Consider the following 23634-nt stretch of genomic DNA (forward strand, 5'->3'; position numbering starts at 1 on the left):
TGACAAACAACAAGAGTAAGGGTTGGAAGGCCAACATCCAAGGCAATAGTAACTATTGGAAGAATTAAATATGCACTTCCCGGTGACAGTCAACATGGGCTTATTGTAACCACTCTGAAGCTTTCTCTACCAAATAATTTAAGTATGGGCATTGCAAGCATGCACTTTGGTTCTGGAAAGAAGTTGCAAGGTTACATACTTACTGAACTATGAAACACCTTCAGCACATCCCAGAGCGCCTCCTTTGATCATTAACCAACCATCTATGAAATAATAAAAGATCTAGTTAGGCTTAAATATGAACACAAAATGGTTGGAGAGCTAGGAATTGAAGAAAAATTACAGTGCACATATGAACATGTACTAACTTAGAGGCTTACAGTTCGCGTAGATACTTAGCAAGGAACCAGTGTATTCCGAACCAGTCGTCACATAGTGTGCAAGCCACATTTCGATCTCGGGGATTACCTAGTGGACTTGAGGAAAAAAAATACAAACATAGACCGGCATAAATTTCATCCAACCAAGCATATGTAACAAACACAAAGGAAGCTAAAGTACATATTTTTAATAGGAAGGGAGTTGCAGCCTGCAGGACAAAAAATGGTTTTAATGGCATTCAATTTATTGTAGGAAATGACATGACATCGCTGTCAAGAAACAGAGAGGAAATGACAAAATATTTCATAGCACGAATAAATATAATACTTTGATAGGCTTTGTATCACTGTAAAACTTATCATGGCATGAATTCTCTTGCAATTAAGTTTGCTGCTCTCTTCTCTTGTGATTGTAAAGCCAACCGCTACAATCTCTATGGTCGCAACATGGTCGCAACAGTGTTGAACATAGTGTTGAACCAGCTCTTCTAGTAGTCATTGATCTTGCTGACCTGCTTCCAGTAGTTGGCGACCAACTACTTCTTCTGAACAAGAGTGTTCTTCATGTCAAAGCATGCATCAACCTCCTTCTTACCCTGGGCGGTTATTGAAGCGACATCAGCCACTTTATATGCTATCCCTGTAATCTGAAAAATTGTGATCGATATACTGCATCAGTCAGTATTAGCAAAACAGAAAAACATCAATAGCACCTCTCCAGAGAAACAAACACAAATTTCAGATTAGGAGCACACCTCTTGCATGGTCTTTGTGACATCTGTGGTATCTGAAGTAGTTATTGTCTAAATCCTTATGTGATGATCAGTGTCAGTGCCCCACACAACACATATTTTGTCCTATATATAGATCTATACTCAAACATACATGAACATAACTTTTTAAAGATATGTACATGTATGACAATCAATACGGTGAAGCAACAAACAATGCAATATGCACGTACTGATGTACAATTACTATTTGCAGATAGTACCTACTTGATGCATGTAGTGTGATGACGTACAAAATACTTAAGCAACTCAAGCAGAGTAAAATTCACCTACACTGGCACATCAACAAAATTATCCATAAGCACAGATATTGCACAATACCAATCTGACTATGGTATTTTTAGAAATTGGTGTAGGACATAAATAACTTTTTTTAATGTTGGACAATGTTTAACTAACCAGGAGGAGCTCCTAGAGCTGGATGTCAGACGAGTTGATCCCAACAGCAAGATGACGGCCATCAGGAGCCCAGCTGACGCTTGTAATGCAACCATTGTTCCCCTCGACTATGAGGAGCTCAGACGTGGATCCACTTGAGTCATCCAACAAATATATCATGTCTCACAACACAATGGACAGTAGGTTGCTGCTCCCACAGTCCATCAGGTTGAGGTATGAGGTCTAGTGCATCCAGAGTCCTCTCCGCAGACTACAACAGTAATCAGTAACCATCACCAATTTCTACCACGTACATAAAGTCAATGCATTATTAGAATCACAAGTATGTCCATACCTGAGGAGTGTAGCGCATCTGCTTCGCCGGCTTGGCCTATTGAGAAGAAACTGTGTTGGCAGCGGCGCACCCGAGAAGTTCTCACGCTTCGACGGCTTGTTCCTGAAGGCGAGGATCTGCGCGCGGTCATTGACTCCAGTAGGCCTCTTTGGATGGGTAAGCCTCCAGGGCCGCTGCATACTCCTTGTCCTTCTTGGTCTCCATGATCAGGTAGTGCGCAAGGGCCATGTTCACTGATGATCTGTCCCGGATGAACTTGTCTCCCTGCACACGCAGAAGAAAAAAAGACCATGTCAGGCAATTCCGTCGAGCAGCTTATGCACACAAGAATCTACAGGATTTGGGATCTAACAAATTACTTAGCACTCCGACGGATTGCGCGGGATCCGACCTCCTGAAGCGGCAGCCGGTGCACGGTGGTGTTGTTCTTCTCGGAAGAGATCGAGTGGGAGCCTGCGCTGCGATGAGCTCCTCCCGGCCGCGCCCATCCCGCCGGACACGGTTCATTCCTACCGTCGGCTGCTCGCCCTGGGGTGGTAGGACGGCGCAGGGAGCGGAGGCGGCGTGATGGTTTGTCTGCCGGGGCGGTGCTCTATCTAGGAAGATTAATTGATTCCATACCAGGGCAAGTACAGATACATCTGCGGGAATTAAACATCCTATACTTAATTTGTATTGATTAAGAATCATTTTGATTGATTGATTCCATAAATCACACGCGGGGAGTGGAAAAGTGTGGGGCGATGTAGAGACCGTGAGATTAGATTGGATGGTCCGGATTTTTTCAATGACGACCATCAAACTCGTTGAGAGTCAAACGACCAACTCCAATTTAATAGTAAAGATAGTAATAGTAATAATAAATAAAGATAATAAAGGAGCTAACGTTTCCTTGGTTTGGTCCGTCTAATATGTTTTCGTCCAACTTCGTTTTGCTTTTTCCTACATCGCCCCGTTCGCTCGCCATATCGTGTTCGTACAGGAATCGTTTCGTTCCCTATCTCTCATCGTGTTCTTAATGGAAACCACTCGATGAGACTCCCTATATAAAGCGACCACGGGCGTGACACGAAGGATACGAGATCGATTAGCACGATACTGCCCAGAAGATATCGGCTAGGCGGACCGGCGGAGCGCCGTTGACAAAGCCGAGCAGAAGAAGTCGGTTGGGAAGACATTCGGCTTGGGGCCGAGCTCCTCCACGCCATCGACCTAGCCAGGTACAGGATGCTGGCGCGGAACAAGATGGCATCCATACTGCGCAGCCTTCGGGGACGCGATGTCACAGTCATCGCCCAGACGGTCTCACCGTCAAGATCGATCGTCTTCGACAGGGCCGAGAGTCGGTTCGGAGGACAGCGGGCTTGGCCTTGGGGCCGATCTCCTCCATGCCACAGATGAAGCAAGGTACATGGCGCCGGCGCCGGGCAAGATGGCATCTGTGCTGCGCAGCCTTCGGTGACGCGATGTCACCGGCGTCGCCCAGATGGTTACCGGCAAGATCGCCGCCATCGTGCTCTCCATGATGTCCTACATCGCCTGCATATCGTCGATCCTCAACAAGACGGATGCGGCCGTGGGTCCGAACGTACGTCCGCGAGTTCTGTTGCTGATTGATCCGTGTGCCTACCGCCTCTCCCGTGGTTGTTCAGATCCGTTTCCTCAGTTTGCTTTCTGGGCAGCAAAAGGAAAGTGCTGATCGCACTAGCGCACGTTCCAGATCCTCCTCTGGCACACGGTTGCAAAAGAGTTAGATCGAAGAACAGATCGCGTCCAGCTTCCGACCTTTAGCGTCAAGGCTGGCATGTACGCGGTGGTCCAACATGGAATTTTTCGAACAGGGCACAACGAGCTTAGTTGTCATGATTTCTCTAAACCTGGAAACGACATGTGGCCAACTCAAAGATTGTTTGAACGATCCTTCTGTTTTTCTCTTGGATCCCATATATACGTTTCAGCAAGTGCTTTACCTAGCACCTTGCACCTAACCTCTACGTACTCGCATGTTACCGCACTTTAGGAAGTTCTTCTCATGACGCAGCTGATGGCTGCCGTCGGGTACGGCGGCGGTTCCACGCACGAGGAGATGCAGCAGACGATGGTTACTAATGTCGAGCGTATTTTGCTCTACATACCACGGCATCGCATGCGCTGTCAACTCCAACGGATTTGGGTTCTGAAGGAAGATTGTCGTGTCCGCGGAGATGAGAAGCTTAGAGAATTCTTTGGTAACTGATCTTTTAGTTTTTTTAGATCGGCCGAGATTATGTGCTTGGATGGTGAGGCGAAGGGGACGCGTCACTTTGGCTTTATATTCTCTAGCCTCTCAGTTCTGCCACACACACACACTCTATCCTCCGCTGGACGGAAGGCCTTCTTTGTTCATCGCTAATTATATTTCAATAAGGGAGGAAATGTTTATGCTATCTTTTTTTGAAATACCTAAAGGGGTAAGAAAAAGATTAGATTTCTATAGGTCAAGATTCTTTTGGCAGAATAATGAGCATAAGCGTAAATATCGGCTTACTAAATGGAACATTATTTGTCGACCTAAAGACCAAGGGGGTCTCGGTGTGGAGGTGTTAGATATACAAAATAAATGCTTACTCAGTAAGTGGTTGTTTAAGCTCTTAAATGAGGAAGGGTTTTGGCAGGAGCTGTTGCATAACAAATATCTCCGAACTCAAACTCTGTCACAACTGACAGCTAAACCCACCGACTCTCCTTTTTGGAAAGGACTTATGGGAGTTAAAGACGAGTTTTTTTTCCCGGGGTTCCTTTAAGGTTGGAAATGGTCAAAGTACTCGCTTTTGGGAGGACATATGGTTAGGTGATAGGCCTTTAGCTGAACAATACCCTTCATTATATAGCATTGTGCGCCGGAGAAACGTTCTGGTATCGGATGTCTTAACAGGTAATCCGCTGAATATCGAATTCAGGAGGACTTTATCGAAAGATAGAATTGAGGTTTGGCTAATATTGCTCCATCGCTTATTTACGGTTAACTTGTCGGATGATCAAGATGTTTTTGTTTGGAAGTTAACATCTTCTGGCCTTTTTTCGGTTAAATCCATGTATGCGGATATGATGAACGGTCATACGGTTTTCTTACGTAGATATATTTGGAAAATAAAGGTGCCACTCAAGATTAGGATCTTCATGTGGTTTCTCTACAATAAGGTGATTCTTACGAAGGATAACCTTGCTAAAAGAAACTGGAATGGATGTAAAAAGTGTGTTTTCTGTGATGCTAATAAATCAATAAACCATTTATTTTTTGATTGTCCCTTCGCAACGCTTATTTGGAGAACCATTCAATATACTTTTAATGTTCCTCCACCAGCTAATGTTACAAATATGTTTGGAAATTGGCTAAATGGAGTGGAGAAAAAAATCAAAGGAACAAATACGTACGGGTATTTGTGCTTTGATGTGGGCTATTTGGAATTGTCGTAATGATATGGTTTTTAACAAAAGCACGAACTCTCATTTTCTACAAGTTATCCGAATGATTACACATTGGATCCACGAGTGGTCTTATCTTCTACCGGAGTCTCAACATGCACATATGGATTCTGGGTGTACCCGTCTGGAGACGGTCGCTCAGGATATCTACAACCAGGGTGGCTGGCAGCTCACTAGAAGATTACAACATGCATAAGAGTCACATCTTTTTTGTTTTTCTATGGTTAATTTTTATGTACACCTTGTGTGATCCATGAGTTGTATGAATCTTGAATTTTGAAACGATGAAATAAAACAGCTGTGTGCATCGATTGATGCAGAGGCTGGGGAGATACCCCCATTTCGAAAAAAAAGGGAGGAAATGTTAAAAAATAAACCCGTAGCAACGCACGGGTTTTTTACTAGTCTACTTAAAACGACATCAAACCTTAAGTGTGTCACCCTACGGTTCGTGAACTATGTAGATATGGTTGAGACTACTCTCCGACCAATAACTAATAGCGGGATCTGAAGATCCATAATGGCTCCCACATATTTAACGATAACTTAGTGATCGATTGAACCATTTACATACGATACCGATTCCCTTTTTCACGCGATACTTTACTTATCCGAGGTTCGATCATCGGTATCTCCATACCTTGTTCATCCTCGTTACCGAAAAGTACTCTTTACTCGTACCATGGCATGTCATCTCTTGTGACCTAGTCACATGCTTGCAAACTAATCATACGACATTCCACCGAGAGGGCCCAGAGTATATCTATCCGTCATCAGGATGGACAAATCCCACTCTTGATCCATATGCATCAACTCACACTTTCCGAATACTTAATCCCATCTTTATAACCACCCATTTACGCTGTGGTGTTTGATGTAATCAAAGTACCCTTCCGGTATAAGTGATTTACATGATCTCATGGTCGAAGTACTAGGTAACTATGTATCGGAAGCTTATAGCAAGTTTGAACTTTAACTAGATAACCCGTTGCGCTATCGCGCAAGTGCAAATGAAAGTGTATTAATATGCCAATGAATGTTGATATATAGGACGGTAATTTAATAAATAATTTATTTCAGTGCTTAAATCTATATTTTTGGTGATGGTTCATGTCTTGAGTTGCTATATACGCATCAAATATGGCGTTTATTTCTTGTTCCTCTAAATTTTACATAATTATACAGGATGTTTCATACCAAAATAGTTGTAAGACGATCTTTCATGTATTGGTCATTCAAAGTTAATGCGGAGAGTATCTACGGTTCTATTAGATTCGCCTTCCATTTTTGCCATGAGATTTTGTTTTCCCATTTTATGCTATTGTCCATTGATATTAAATATTTCACAATTTCTATAACTTATCACGCTTTACCAGAACCACATTGGTAAGCACCATATGGTATATAACTAAATCATCAATATATCGCGTGGATGTTTGCACAAGTGAACCGAAACACTTGCTGGAAGTAGATGCATCTGTTATGAACTTTTGATATGATCCATTCACATAATCCAGGTTAGAAATAAGCCGAAATAAACAATGACCAAACCAAAATAAACAATAAATTTCCGTAGTCTGAAAACCATGCATCTTCCTCAAATCAGGCAGGGAAATATTCATTGGCAAGAGCACAAAACTCAGCATTACAAATCTTGTTTAGTGAAGATCCTAAATAGTGCCTTTGATATGTTTGTAACTGCATACCTAAACTAAATAATCACATGATCGTGTGAACAAAGCAAGAACAAACAAGAAATATTAGCCTATAATATCCCAAAATTTGGAACCAATACACTCCAGCCTAGTGAGTATGTTAACATGCCAACGTACTATGCAAGATGAAGCTATGAAACAGGAGAACCAAGTTCCTAAAAAGGAGATCGAACGCAATAAACAGAACTACCAGAGTGTGCATATATCATATGTGCATTACATCCGATGACACTTACAATTATATAGTTCTTACATAGCAAGAAAAAAATAGATACATGTGATGTTCAGCTGCTGCAGCTATTTAAACGGACACACAAACTGTAGTTGACCGCATATACAACGCCTGCAATACTTGCATACATTATGTAACCAGGTTCCAAACATACCATTCGAATTTTTTTTTTTGAAAGTCATACCATTCGAAATTGAGTGCCTTTAGCAGACACAATTACAGTAACATGTACCTTTAAAATGAGGCTCTGCCACTCATCAACTCCAACATGATCACATGCCGATGGCGCACGGACATGCTCCGAGCTGGCCGTGGATGCTGACATATTTCATGAAGAATTTGATGTCAAAAATAAACCTCTTTCAGTTAGATGTCCTCAACAAAACTCTCACTATTTGTAAACATGATGGTCTATACTGAATTTTAATTTGATGTCAGTGTCGTACAATCTACAAAGATTAATCTAAGGCCTAAAACCAGCAAACGATTCTAGCTCTAGTAATATAGCACAAGTCATTGTTTTCTCTTGCCACTCGCTTGGAGGCGATTGCCGAGCTCAGTTCCTTCAAGATATATACACAAGATGTTAGTCAAGTGGCAATCAAGTACTACCACGCAACAAACATTATTTTCAGTCAGCCAGCAAACTAATTTTTGAAATCATGGTCAGATTAGTGGTGTAGAGACACAAGTTTGCATCACACTATGATGACCGATGATAATTGGCACAAATCCCTATTGTGTCACCTGGAGCCTGGGATAAACAGCCATGTCAAGATGTACATGCCAAGCTAGGTACATCACACTTTCAAAACCAAAATCTCAGCCAAAAATGGACCTGTAGTCGTTAATTTTCCACACAGGGGTAACTGTGACAGTAATATTCTGCAAACAACAGTTTTTACTAATGTGGTGAACCATAGAAGACAATGCCTGAAATATCAGGAGATAGTTAAATCTGTGCTGATAAGAGAGAAATACAGTTTGGAGAATACCACATGCACAAACACATGGAATCCCTTTTCTTTATAGAGCATGGCAAGGGCATATACCATCTTGTTTATAGAAGGTTTGCCAGCAAAAATACTATCTGAAGATCTACAAGCAAAATCGAAAGGGACAGTACATATGATAGGCTACCAAGCAAGCACCCATCTTCTCTAACTGAACACCATTCCATCTAGCAAGTCGATTAAAAAATACACAAAAACTTCAAACTACAATGTACAAGCTTGGGCATTGTAGTAGATGACTGGATAGTGCACAAAACTCATACATTTGCAGCGCTGAAACTCATACATTAGCAGCTTTGGGATAAATTTACAGTGGATATGGCCATATAATTCCAAAAATCATACCAGTTTACATCTCTGAAATTTAACGACCTGACAAGTTCTGATTACTGAACACTACAACTCGACTGACTACAAAATCCGGTCGATCTCGAGTGGAATCTCAAGCACACGCCACCCTGCGCTGGTGACAGTATCAGCTCGGCCAAGGCTGAGCTCACCCAAGGCTGCATGCAACTCGAGTGAGCATTAATTGATGTGACTGAATGGCGCAAGTGTTGGATCTCGGTATCGTAGGAATCTATACACAACTTATGCCATGAGAGAAATTCTTTGGCAATGGACAGTATGAGTTTGCAGCGTGGCTTCCTTGGCTTCGATATGTTGTTCGCTGAACATGGCTTCGTTGTTTTTAGAATGTTTTTCTCTTTGTATATGTTGTTTGCTTGTAATTTCATTGATTTGTAAGTTGGTATTCAACATCTATGTAACAAACCTGGCCACATATGGGTCTCTATTAATCTAATGGCAGGCACTTGACTTCCTTCTACTCCCTACGTTCCGTTTTAATTAACTCAATTGTAATTTTACAAAAAAAAACCCTGTTGTTTTTTACTCTCTACCCGCACGTCCTCCTCGTCACGAATCAGGCCGTCGGACACTCCGCTCGACCCAGACCAACCGCTCCGCTCCGCGCCTATATCCCCAATTCTCCCCAGCCGCATGGATCATCCGGAATCACATCGTCAATGCACTGTCGCAGGCCGTCCTCGAAGCGATCCAGCTCCCGATCGTAGGACCGCCTCCCGTCGACCAGGCTCCCGTTCACCTCCTTGCCGGGAGCGGGAGGGCAGCCCATGGAGAGCCACATCATGGCGCAGCCGTACGAGTAGCCGCCCGCCTCCGCGCGCCTAGCGGCGACGCTAACCACCTCATCCGCGGCCTGGCCGACGATGATCTCGTTGGCCCAGTATTCGTCGAACGTTGATGATCCCTGCTGCTATTCATACGCCTTTGTTTCCCTCGATCGATCCCAGCTGGACCCATCGATCGATTGGCGAGCTGGTGGTAAATCTTAGGGAGTCTGTTTTAAAATTTGAAACTGCATAGGACGGGAATGTAAAAATCAATTTCCAAAGCGTTTTTTCTCCCCCAAGTTAATTAAAACGGGACGGACGGAGTATATGCGTTTGAGATTCATTTACTTTAGAGTCGGAATTATTTGACTATATGCCCAGGTGACAGTGTGAGAATTTAAACCACAAGTTCTGTCTCGTTTTAGCGCATGCTGCTACCTTGTTGATGTCGGTCCTTAGGGTGGTACAAATGCAATCACTTGTAAGGAGCCTAAATGTATTCAGTCCTCAGGGTTTTGAATGTATTCATCACTTATAAGGAACTCTAATGTATTCATGTGATACATAGATCGATGAAGAGCTCAATATGTCTAAGCACTAATTTAAATTTATCACTAAGAAAAGCATATTGTTGTCAAAGATCACATATATATTTGTGCTCATTACTCCTTGCACTAAAAATTAAAACTTAATTCACTTGGCAATAATTTGTATGTACACAATATGGATCTCCTCTTTGGGCGTATCCTGGATCAGCCGTAGCAGGCACTCTTACTCAAGTTGTGCGGCAGACACTGCAATATTAAACATCAGGCCACATTGTGTATTGAACAGCAATGCAAAACTATAGCGATCATGGATCGCCAAAACTACAAAAAAAAACATCACTGTTTATCCTTTCTAAGGAATCCAAATCAATAGTGGAACAAATATTAATAATGAAAGAGTTTGTTATATAGTACATAATTAGTTCCTACTTCATGACTGATGTCTCATATACTTGTGCATCCATCAAGTATAAAAAAAATAATACTTATGAAAGAGAAACTACAAGCACGTAATAAAAAGCAAAAACAATTACTAACCATGACTGGTGTGCGATCAAGCATTCTAAGGTTTACATAATATCAAGAAGATGACACAACTTAAACGACACATATTTGCTTGACAGTCACGTGCTAAGAAAAATGACACAACTTAAGCGACACATATTTGCTTGACAGTCACGTGCTTAGAATGCTTGATCGCACACCAGTCATGACACAACAAATGTATATGGCAAAACTGAAACGACACATATTTGCTTGACAGTCACATGCTAAGAAAAATGTAAGTACTTATCATTCATCACAAAATTCAAAGAATCTCCAGGCGACTGACCTGATGAGAACCTAGTTCGCAATCGAGGTAAAAACTTGATATAAATGTGTGCAAAAGATTAAAAAAAGGATTAAACTTCGCATGATCAAGCATGTCAGAAACACAATAGCTTCTGTTGCAAATCTGAATATACCAATAGAGCATCAGTAGAGTAATCAATTAGAAAACTAAACAGAGCATCATCATGTACTCTTCTAATCATCTAGCATAAATGACATCCACTAAGGTACTATTCGAACGAGACAACCAGCATATCAAATATTTTAATCGATTAATCAAGCATGCATCTAACATCCAAATGCCAACATCTCACATGGACCAGCTAGTAGCTAACCTCTAAATGCATGCAGCTAACATCCGAATCCAACAAATACTACTACTATTATAGAGGCACAACAACACCACGAGCATACAGTAGAGAGAAAGGAGGCACATTCTAAATAGGAGCAGGTGGGCGGAGAGGTGAGAGTCGATGAGGAAGAGAGGAGTCATACCTTGCCACCCTCCTGGGAGAGGGTTGTGCCATGCTGGAGAGGAGGAGGCTGGCCGACAAGACAAGAAGCTGGCGGAGGAGGATGTTGGTGCAGATCCGGCAGAGGATCAAGCTGGCTGCCGCTTGAAAGGTGAGAGCTCCTCTCTCAACCAATTTCTGTGGACTGGTTTGCTCATCTCTCGCTTTCCTCTCTTTTCCCTTACTTTGGGTGCCCAATTTTCCTCCCTTACCGCCCCAATTTCTCTTTGTCGCTTGAGCTGGCACATACTCTTTTGTTTCCCACTCAACCTGCACCTGATCAATAACAACAGTTTCAGTGAGCTTTAACTAAATATACTTATCAACATAAATAAAAAATCAGCAGTCTACCATAAGGGAATGTATTTGTTGAACACATCATATTAGCATGACATGATATGACCAGGATGCATAGAAAAAGTATCTGATGTTAAGACGGATATAGAGCCTCAATATAATTTTACTTACAAAATTTATATTTACGAAGCCTCAATATAGCTATTTGAAATCGATCTACCCAGGAAGCTAATTTCCAACTGAAAAAGAAGCAAGTAAAGGATTATTTAGAAATAAAATAATGATGTATAATTTGAAACACCATTCTGTAGTTACTACTTTTCATTTCAAAGCATGGTTCAGAATTATATGGATTTAATAAGTTCCCAATCTAAAACCCAAAAAATCAACAAACAAAGCTAATAAGTTTTCAGTCAGATGGTATCATCCGCAGACGCAAAAGGCTGCAGCGCAAAGACCATATCTGCTTACCGTGATCCCAGCAACGTGCAGGTTCATCCCATTTTAGATAATATTATATATATATGCCTATATACTGAATCCTAGAGGAAGACAGAAAAGCAGGAAGCAACATTCAGATCCAACAAGCCAACAAAAAACACACCATAATGTGGACACATACCAAAGGTGGCAAGCAAGTATCCAAACCAAAGCAGGGAACATAGGATACATGTGGAACTTTGGCAATGTATATCCTTAGTTACCTGCAAGATAGGTCAGTTAGATTGCATACACCACCACGAAAATAGTGGCACGAAGGAAAGTCTACAAAACTGCTTTTGCCAGAAGTAGATGAATACTCACAGATGCAACAAAATAGTCATGTTTGCTATTGGTACAGTTAAATGGAGACTCAGCTGAGAGGGAAGGTGAGAAAGAATTACACTTTCTCATCTCGGCACTAACTATGCAAAGCAACATGAGTTAAACCAAGGAGCATGCTAGGCCGATGATCTACTTCTAAATCGCAAATGGCAGATGATCTACTTCTAAACTGAAAATGGCAGATTGGTGGTAAACAAGAAAATAAAAAATGTCAAAATGCAGTGATCGTGAGTTGAACACGTGACCTTCAGATCTTCAGTCTGACGCTATCCCAACTGACCTATCCCCGCTAATCAAATGCCTAAAAGCAACCAACTCAGCAGAAGAACAATATCTGGGAACACTCCCTGCACCTGAAGAAGGTGGCAAGGAATCTGCAACTAAGTGATCACAATAAATAGCACAGTTAAATTGCAGCCTATCTTTTCTATGGGAAGAAGCAAAAGCAGTGGATATGAGACAGTGATACCTCAGCACGAGATATGAAACTCTAGCTGCAGGGACAGTGAGGGCCTGCAAGTCAACAGTTGTCCATCGTTCTGAAAGCACCAACCAACGTAATTACCTCTGTCCATCTGCTGTAACACTACTCTATGAAGTTGTACTTAAAGGCCATGAGAATCAGTTTCAATGTTCACACACAATATGCCACTAAATCCATCCGTGTGAAAACAACCAAGATTGACCACGGCAAGGGCAAAAGGCAGCTTGCTGGTCAGCGCTGCCATCAATGATAGTGGCCTTCTTAATGAGCAGATGATATTGCCATGGGGATACATTATGTACCATTAATGATTATGCACATTAGGACATTAGGTGTGTAGTGCATCTACTACAGCCTAAAAACCAAGATCAAGCAGAAACCAAGCCACACATGACTAAACACTGAACTGAAGAGAAGACGACGGAATGAATAACGACCACTGAACCACGCAGCCAGCTCGAGGAAGCAGACTGTAGGACGAAATACTCCGTGAGAGATGTCGTCTTGACATGTAAATAAAAGGATAAAATTTCTAATCAACCTTGTCAATAAGTTTTACCAAAAACAAAGCTGAAAATGTTGAGTCCTGCTTCTGCATTTAAAAATGGAAAAACCATGGACCATGTATGCAACATGGTGTTGTTAATCGCTCACTACCTTGACACTGCAGCAGCACAGATTGTCCGCTCTACTATATGAACACAACCAGATAAATTGCAAAGAACTTGCAGCTGCACAGTTTCCAAAAAATGCGCTTGTTTTATTCTACTGAATAAAGCTCAATTATAGTTCGTTCCGAATCCGCGATAAATAAAAAGTGCCCAAATCTGAATAAAGCTCAATTACAGTTCACACTCTCGGTTTTAAATGTACATTCAGTCATAAATCCTTCCAGAACTATTCTCCTATTAACATTATTGCTAACCATTTTAATGAGAATTGGCTTCAAATTAAGAGCATTGGCAGTTGATAAGGCAGAAGTAAATGCAGAAAGATTGTTGTTTTGGATCAAACTCATTACATATTTTTCGGTTTCAATTCGGACTGATTCACCAATAAATAACAATGTGGCGAGAGGGAAAATAAGATGCCAAAAGCAAACATAAAATAGAATATAGGAGCAGATTTGACTAAACTTTCCTACTAACGTCCCATATCATAACCCTTTTGTTTGTGGGAAGCTACAATATAGCCTCCAAATTTGGATTCCACTCAACCTGGAAGACCTCCCCCCCTACAGGCGCAAACTGTGCAGCACAAAACATCAGTTACTTAATAGCATATCAGTTAAGCTGAAGAAGAGCGGGTAGATTGACTGACCAATGGGGAACCATAAAACTGAGCATGATAAACAGAAATACTGATTAAAGAAGACATGCACCAATAAAGAAATTCACACTCATGGTTATCGAAAGCATGCAAGCTTCTTGATAGTGTGCACAAGTCAAATAGCTTAATAATTGCATCGCCAGATGCTGTAGAAAAGATCTACTTGAACGGATTGAAGGACAATGAGCTGAACTGACAAAGCAATCATGTACATTACGAAAAGAAACCATGAACAAAACACCACAGGAACTAATTGTTTTATATTGTCAATCTCAATTCCGCAATAAAAAGAAACTCACACTCTTTTTTCGATTAAGATACACACCCTTGTATGCTACATGTAAAATACAGCTTATGCAATTTCCCATTTAGGGTTTCTGACAAAGTAAGAATATGCCAGAAAATTAATGGAACCTGCTGCATATCCTTTTATATTCATTCCGTACCTCATTCGCCACTCATCACAAAAGCACCAGCACTAACATCGTGTGTTAGTTAATGGTAACAGAATCCTTCCTACGTCAAAGCAATCCAGAGATCCAGTGAAGCCTTAAAATGACAAAATGCAATCACAAGTCTAAAAACAACTGAGTGAGACATGCACTGTGGAACAGACTTGTTGCATGCATATTGCACAACACTACCTTCCCAAACTCCAAATCAAATCTCCTTGATTTTCTGCTCCATGCCTGAGCTGCCCACGTGATCCAAATAAGCTTGCCTCAAGAACCGGTGCCTTGCAAACCGACAAACCCTTATAGGCCTTCACCTTTAGACCAATCTGCTCAGCACAGAAGCAAAAGTTTATCCTGACAAGCCCTTATAGGCCTTCACCTCTAGACCAATCTACTCAGCATAGAAGCAAAAGTTAAAACTCAAAAGCATCAGTTGGTGATTGGAAATTTTACCTCTACACAATCCAAATCAAATCAGCAAGATTACATCACAGATAAAATCACAAATAAAATATCTGATTAGAATACACTCAGATTAGAGCCACTTTATCTCCATCTCATAAAAACACCACTACCCAGCCACCATATGCTCCTATTCTCTCCATCTCCATGCTACTCCACCAGTAGGTTCATACCCAGTGCTGGTGGAGCGCAACCAGGCAACCCTTGGAAGCAACAAATGTCTCACCCAAAAAGGTACCCAAACAAAAAAAAAGGGGAGGAAATTCACATGGGGCTTTTGACCATGTTTCTAGCCATGGAAACAATCATCAGAGACACATTTATTCATCTCATGCTCCCTTCTCCTCCCTTATCTAAATGAACAAGTAAATTAACCATTTTATATCGACCTGTCTCGCCCGGTCGTCGCCTGCCGCAAGGAAGCTCGGTAAAATAAAAATCCTCAAAATAGAACAATACCAGTAAATGGAATTGAAACAAAACCAAAGCAATCAAAAAAATTAAGCGTTCAAGTACCTTTTCTAGAAAACCATATTGCCCTATATAAAGCACAAACCCCATATCAACCAACTTTCTCATCTTTACCATAACCATTAAATCAATGGACTATCATATACTGGATGTAGGTCTGCAAATACCAAAGAAAACGGCAGCAGAATAGTTTAAGTGAACATGTCCCAGGCTCCCATGATTATCACAAAGACTGCAACTTTTCATCCCTCTTTTACTCGACTGATTTTTATCCCTAGTAGAATTCTGCACATACCTGAAATAAAGCATTATCAGAACCTTATGCAGCGGCACCAAGATGGTAGCTTCTAATTACCCTCCTATATTTACACATCCTTAGCCAGTATATATGTAGTGCATGTATGGACCGAGCTGATCTGTACCGACTCACTACACCAACAAGGTGGTACATGTTGGCAAATCAACTTTTTAGAAAAATGTAATTACTCTATCTGGAAACTTTATGAAACAATATCTATTATTACCATGTATTGATCTGACTGGTGTAGCAGGTGTGTGGTACATGATGCATGGAAAGAACCATATGCACACTTTAGAGCTAAGTCTAGTCACTGTTACAGTACAAAAGTTCAATTAGATATTCCTTACGGATGAAGCCTGGTGATCAGGGGGGTACGTGAGCACCCCCTGACTACTCGACACGTGTCTAACGGCATCCAATATTCCGTTAACACTCTCCAAAACGTTTTTCACTTTTTCTGAATGCATGTGACCGATTCCTGTGAGAGAGAATAGAAAAATAGGCATCAGAACTCTTTTGGCAGAGTTCTCTTTTCCTCTCCAACAGAGGTGGGGTGCGGTGCGGTGGCCGGACATCCGCCGTGGCCTCGGCGAAGAAGACGGTGGGCTGATGGGGTCGACGCCACTGATGAGGCAGGGGTCGGTATACTCGCTGACGTTCGAGGAGTTCCAGAGCACGCTGGGCGCGCCGGCGGTGCGGGAGGCAGCGGCCTCAGCAAGGATTTGAGCTCCATGAACATGGACGAGCTGCTCCGGAGCATCTGGACCGCCGAGGAGAGCCAGGCCATGGCTTCCGCCTCGGCCGCGGGACCAGGCCAAGACGCGACGATTTGTACAAGCCTAGGAGGCATCTTCGGCGGGGAACTAGGGGCCTGCCGCCGCCGCTGCTCTCCGATGCGGTCGGCTACGCCATGAATCTGCACAAGACGGCGGGAGGCGAGGCTCCATGTGCGAGGAGACGCTCGTGTGGAGCCGGGTGAGACCAGGCCGGAGGCGCTGGGCGCTGGTGCCGGTCGAGCCGCGGTCGGACTCGACTCACCGCCCTGTTTCTCCAGCGCCGGCGAGGAAGAATCCCGCATCGGCAGCACGACTTCATGGATTGATTCCAGTGTTCCCTGTACGTAGGTGGGGCGGTGGCGTTCTGCTCGCCATGGCTAGCGGCTGCACAACGAGCTCCGGGTCGTACTGGCCTCCACCGCCGCAAACTCCATCGGGTAGAATCTCGCTGAGCAAAGGCGTCCTCAATTTCCATTGGATCCCGAGTTTTGATTTGTGCATTTTTTCTCCCGATTTTTTCTTCTGGATCTGTGCTCAATCATTCTTTTGGTCAAGCTTTGCAACAATACTACTACGGAATGAGCTTATGGAGGCACCGGAGGCACGATTTCTTTCCCCCGTTAAACTCAATCAAAGTCAATCGCGGGCCGACGGCGGCAACGGCGGCTGCGGCGGTGGGCGCCGCCGGACCAGGTGCTCTCTCCTGCAGCAGCAGCTCGGCGAGCAGCGCGTCGACCCTCTCGTTTTTTTACATTGGGGAGCACGATGTGTAGGACTGCAGCGCTGAGAAGCTGCCCAGCCAGTGCTCGTCGGCGGCGGAGGAAGGCTCGTCCTCGCGCTCGTTGGATGGATGGTGATGGTCTCCTACTCGTGTGCTTCTCCGGCCTGGTGTGGCGCAGCAGATCGCGTGGCCGTCTGTGAGAGAGAGGAGAGGATTTAGTGGTTGAGGAGCGGATAATATCAGTCGTCGTCCTCTGAAAAGCAAGCGAGGTGGTACTGGACTACTGGTACTGGTAGTGGGATTCGCTCAGCTCCACCTTTTTATTCTCCCTCTCTCCCCTCGCCTCCGTTTGATGTCCGTTAGCATGTACTCGCGAAGAGTGAATCTAAAAGCAAATCCAACGGTGTTTAGGGGGTGCTCACGTACCCCCCTGATCACCAAATCCACTCTCATATTCCTTAATACCACAACATGGTCTTCATTGGTAGTTAAAGAGGAATTTATTATGAAATGAAACTATATCATATATCCTTTATTAGAAGTTCCAGATATATGTATCAAATGATGCATGATTAGATGATTGCACAGATATACTAACCCTACATATAATTTTGACATGTTCTATGATAAACGATATACAAAGTTTGGTTCGAATTAAAAGATTGGAAGATAAAACTACAATTCCCATTGTTAAAACATAGCTCCCTGCTCGACATCGCTCTCGAATAGGGTGATTGCAGTTAGTCATCACATTAATTAATCCCAAGAGCACACAAAAGGAACAGAAAAAAGTTGACGTACCATGTGGATATCTAGGATATCAATGATGTAGCAGGACTCAAACGGCACCTCCAATTGGTTCACTAATACATGCTTCCATTGTTGAAACAAATAGAGGGGATTAAATCAAGCGAGTGGTGTTGAACATATGCTCAGAAACGGAGAAGATAAAAAGAGCACATTGACTCACCTTGCGGCCTTCCTTCCCAGCTGTACCGCATGATGAACACTTGATCTACACATCACATGGTGTGACAAAAGCGACTGAACAATCTGGTAGAGGAGATGACGTCGCCTACATTTATAAAAGAAATTTCAATTTGAGTCAGACATTTCAACAAACATGTGGTGGGGAAAAACTACAAGCAGTGATAGCCACCTCATCTTAGCCAGGATCACATCCTGAGATACAAGAGAAAGAACACAATCACAAATTAACATCTCAAATTAAGATGAATCCTTCTAAAAATCAAGAAATAAAGAGGAGAATGGGTGGTGTTGATTGCCTACTTGCCGCTGTGATAGCACCACGCCCTGATACGAGTCAGAATAAGAATCTCAGGTTGGGGAGACCAATCAGAAGGGATGAGGAGGGAGATGTGATGCATCTTCGTGTGGCACAGCGCCGGGCCAGCGCCGCCCCTCCTTGATCCTCTCGCTACTCTTCCAACAAAAATTGTCTAGCAACAGACAGAGACATGAGTAGAAGGGAAGAAAGATGGGAGTAAATCAGCTCACCGTACTTGCTATCAGCTGGACAGCTGCGCGCGCTCGTATGCGGAGTGCCACTCCCCAGCCCCACGTGTGCACCTGACCACCACTCCATCGCCCGCATCGCTCGATTCGCCCTGCATCCACCCTTTCTCGCGTCGTCTTCTTCTGTTACATGGCCTCCTCCGTTGTTGGTTCGCGCTACTTGCGGCGCCGCAGACAAGCAGGCGTCCCCAGGAGTCGACGAGCAGCGCACGGAGGCGGCAGTGCTCCTACCTTCCCGTCCGCCCCAGAGAAGGAAATCTCGAGCCCAGCCGGCTGTCGACGACCTTCTCCAGCCGATGCGCCGCTGCTACCCCTCTGCGCCGCCACCTTCTCCATGCGCTCTCCCCAAGCGCCTCCCACTACGACCGTCCCCGTCCGGCCCATCCGAGCAGGAGCGTGCTCACTGCCATCGCTCCGCCGGAAGATGACGTCGAGGGCGGGAGAAGAGGAGAGGACGGGGACGAGGATAGGAGTAGGCGTCGCCGCTGCCCACCTCCGTGTGCGCTCCTGCCGCACCTCCTCCTTTCCACGAACGCCGCAGTCCCCGTCGGGCTCCATCCAGGTGATTGGCGGTGCGCCAGTGGCCTCCTCTGCCTGGGAGTGCCATCTCCGGCCTCACGTGGGCTTGGAGAAGACGAGATAAGAGGGACACGGAACGGCGGAAGATGGCCGGCCAGCAACCTCCACAACGCCGCCTCCAAATCCCGCCATCCACCAGCCGCGCGGCCGCGCGGCCGCCGGCAGGATGCGCGACGGCTCGATCTGGTTTTCACTGCGGGAGAAAGGAGACGAGAAGAGCGCGGGGCTCTAGGACGAGGGATTGGATGCTTTTTCTCGATCTAGGGTTTCACCGCATGTGGACGCGAAGAAAGACGACTCGAAATAAACAGCGTCACAGTCTCCAATCATCGGCCCCCGCACGTAGCTGGCCCCGCGTGTCATTGACTCGGAGGAAAACTGAACAAGTGAGAAACATATTCACCGATCCGGTTGTGGTGGAAAGTGGGATTGAAGATTTACTGTGTATGGTGAAACGGACGGACCAGATTCGTTTGCCCCTTTCAGATGGCCTGGTTGGCTGGGTACTCTTTCAACATTTATAGGAGAAATGACTTGATCTTATGCTACGCTTATATGGGTGTGTGTCTATCATATCATTCATCCAATGACATAACCTTGTTATTAATAACATACAATGTTCATGATCACGAAACCATGATCATCTATTAATCAACAACTAGTTATACAAGAGGCTTACTAGGGACTCCTTGTTGTTTACATAACATACATGTATCAATGTTTCGGTTAATACAATTATAGCATGGTATGCAAACATTTATCATAAACACAAAGATATATTATAATAACCACTTTATTATTGCCTCTTGGGCATATCTCCGATAGTATCCCACTTGCACTAGAGTCAATAATCTATTTTACATTTGTAAAGTTATAACACCTTGGTCTTCTGGTGCTTATCATGTTTTGCTCACGGGAGAGGTTTCAGTCAACGGATCCGACACGCTCAGAAACGTATGTATTTTGCAATTCATTTGCGTCTCAACGCATCACTCATTTTCCAAATGAGTCGGCATTAATCATATATTTTCAGTCTTCTGGTGGAACCTTAATTCCGCGGTCTAAAATATGTCACTAATATTGTCACACACAATATAGCTTCAAAGTTCTGACACTATCGGAACTACACCAAGTTCTTAAAGAACTTCTTGACTTTAACATCCTCAGTCATTTGTCAAAACAATGACATACTCTGCCTTCGCTTGTAGAATCCGTCACAATATTTAGAACTCATTTAAATCTAGCATAAACTTCTTCTAGCTCATTGTGCTACCTTTTAAACAACACTTAGCCTAATTGAGATTTGAAATTCATTTTTATATGTGACCAAACTAATATCGGTGCAACACCTTACAGCGATTTGTTTGGCATTATCCCATACAAAACTATATATATCCTTGGTTCTTCTAAAGTACCCAAGGATATTCTTACTGTCGTCCAATGATCATAACATGAATCATTCTGGTACATGCTCATAACACTTTAGAGCATAGGATATCTGATTGTGTACATATTAATCGTGATCTAAAATCACTCATGTGTTTTTACTCATTGAGTGTCAGATACACTCAAGTCTTGTTAAACCTTCACATGAACTACTTCAGTATCCATTCTATGTACTTTGACTTAAACTTATTATGTGTTTCAGTCTATCTTCATAGATCTTGACACTAAATATGTTTCAGTCCATATCCATTCATTAAAGTTGATTCTCAATGAAACCTTTTTAATCACATCAAGTATATAATTACATCATTTATAATCAACGATATGTCATCTACATAAAGTATTATAAATATGTCTCAGCGCTCCCGCTTAATTTCTTGCAAATGCAAGCATGTTCATCGTTTCTGATGAAATCAAAAACTATTTGACTATTTCATCCGGTGAAGATTCCAACTCCGCGATACTCACTTCATCCAATTGAAGTTTGTATACTTATCTAGTATTTCACGGACTAGCAAAACTCTTTGGTTTGTATCTAGTATACATCCTTCATATATACTTCTGGTAAGGAATGTATTTCTGCCATCCTACTATCATATCTCATAAACAAAATATGTAGTGATTACTAGAATAATCCACATAGACTATAAGCATTGCTACGGAAGATCTAATCTTATCGTAGTCAACTCTTTGAACTTTTTCGTAAATAACTTTTCGACAAGTCGAGCTTCTTCAAGGATATTCCATCCAAGTCCATCAATTTTATAGATCCACTTACTTTCAAAAAGTATTCACCTATCTTGGATTTCATGGTGCATAGCCATTTTAACGGAGTCAGGGCCCATCATAACTTCTTTGCATGTAGTTGGTTTATCATTGTTCAAAATCAATCTTTTATCCACAAATCATTTATTTGATCACAAAGTAATCCATACCTACAAGGTTCAATAGGTACTTCGATCTCCATGGCTAAAACACTTTGTAGTCATGGGAGCCATGATCGCCGTGGCCGCTTCCGGAACCATTTCCGATGCTGCGCTACTCTGATCATTATGCTCAGGTTCATAAACCTTATCAAGTACTATTGTCCTCCCACTCAAATACTTCGCTAGAAAACAATTTCTTGGAAATAAGCAAGTAATATTAACAAACACTTTTGTCTTTTACTTCATAGTGGAAAGAATTCCCAATTAGTTCTCTGAGATAACCAACAAAGAAATTCATCCGATTTTGGTTGTAAATTTACTTATTCTATGCATACCAAAATTTAAGAAAGGACTATTAGGGTTTATACCCATGCCATAACTCGTATGGTGTCATTTCAACGGATCTTGATGATGCTCTATTCAGTGTAAAAGCAGTAGTCTCTAAAGCATAATCCACAAAAATATAATGGCTTCATTTTATTTTATCTCATCATTAATCCAACAAGGTTTGGATACGTCTCTCGGATACTCCATCATCACTATGATACTCCATGAAACGTGTGTTGTAAAACAATTTCATAACTCTCTTAGATGTTCGCTAAAACTCGTAATTCAAATATTTCCACCATGATCCTATCATAGACATTTGACTTTTCTATTACGATGATTTCCACTTCATGCTGAAATTTATTTGAATCCATTCAAATGTTTCAAACTTCTTCCTTATCGAATATATCCATATATATACTCAATTCATTGTTGGAAGTTTTCATGAAGTAGAAGAATCTCCCGCACACAACTATGCCCAGTGAACCACATACATCATCATGTACATTTCCACTAAGTTAGTTGCCCGTTCAACTCTTGGCCTATGAACGGTATTTTAGTCATTTTATTTAGAAAAGATTTACAAGCGCCAAATGATTCAAAAATCAAATGACTCCAAAAATCCATGTGCATGGAGTTTCTTCATGCGTTCCTTTCTAACATGACCTAAATGGCGATTCCACAAATAAGTGGAATTCAAATCATTTGCATTATGGCATTTTAGCGTCAGTGTTATGCATGTGTGTTTCACCGTAAAGATTTATAATAACTTATCCATCATACATGGAATACTGTCAAAATTTGAACAACTCATTGTTTTTTTTGACCAGAACAAAACAACAATTATGAAGTTCTTTATTATAAATCTGAAGGGCTAGATAGAATGCCAACGACGAACATAATAACACTTTATTTTTGTTCCAGACATGCATTCCTATGATATTCCTTGTCTGTCACTTAGGCAATTGTATTCTTGTATTGCGTTGTTTTGTATGACACTTCATACTAACCAATATGGTACAAATACCCAAGAATTTCATTGTGTGACCAAACTAGGAATACATTCATAACATGTATATCATCTATATACACCTGAGCTAAACTTTTTAGTCTTTTCTTTCTTACTGCCAAAAATCTTTTGTAGTTTCTCTTTTAGCTTTCCTCATTCTCAGAAAAACACTTCAACATCAATAACTTCTAGGTTTGTTGGTCAAATACCAATAACCTTGAGGTTCTTACCTTGAAGTTGATCATCATATGAAAAGTGTTCCGGATTTCACTATTAGTAACCTTTTAATGTGATGAACAATTTCACTCATAATTTTTATCCATCAAATCATGAC

At 42.3% G+C, this 23634-nt stretch overlaps 2 long non-coding RNA genes across 8 annotated transcripts; both read right to left on the reverse strand.

Moving 5' to 3' along the window:
- LOC127304806 (uncharacterized) lies at nucleotides 1–1017 on the reverse strand. Its single transcript, XR_007853539.2, has 2 exons — nucleotides 381–1017; nucleotides 1–263 (listed from the first exon to the last, which is right to left on the reverse strand). It is a non-coding gene; the product is annotated as an uncharacterized lncRNA (long non-coding RNA).
- An 8884-nt stretch (nucleotides 1018–9901) lies between these two features.
- Nucleotides 9902–19876, reverse strand: LOC127299857 (uncharacterized). 7 transcript variants are annotated; one of them, XR_011744962.1, is made up of 10 exons: nucleotides 18768–19875; nucleotides 18637–18659; nucleotides 18448–18552; nucleotides 18279–18350; nucleotides 14936–15974; nucleotides 14738–14807; nucleotides 12276–13017; nucleotides 11825–11892; nucleotides 11340–11632; nucleotides 9905–10259 (listed from the first exon to the last, which is right to left on the reverse strand). It is a non-coding gene; the product is annotated as an uncharacterized lncRNA (long non-coding RNA). The 7 variants fall into 7 exon arrangements; XR_011744958.1 differs by having other exon boundaries at nucleotides 9902–10259; nucleotides 12276–15617; nucleotides 15725–15974; nucleotides 18768–19876; XR_011744957.1 differs by having other exon boundaries at nucleotides 9902–10259; nucleotides 12276–14807; nucleotides 18768–19876.
- Between the last annotated feature and the right edge of the window lie 3758 nt (nucleotides 19877–23634).

This window comes from Lolium perenne, chromosome 5, assembly GCF_019359855.2.
Source record: "Lolium perenne isolate Kyuss_39 chromosome 5, Kyuss_2.0, whole genome shotgun sequence".
In the NCBI taxonomy this organism is placed as follows: Eukaryota; Viridiplantae; Streptophyta; class Magnoliopsida; order Poales; family Poaceae; genus Lolium; species Lolium perenne.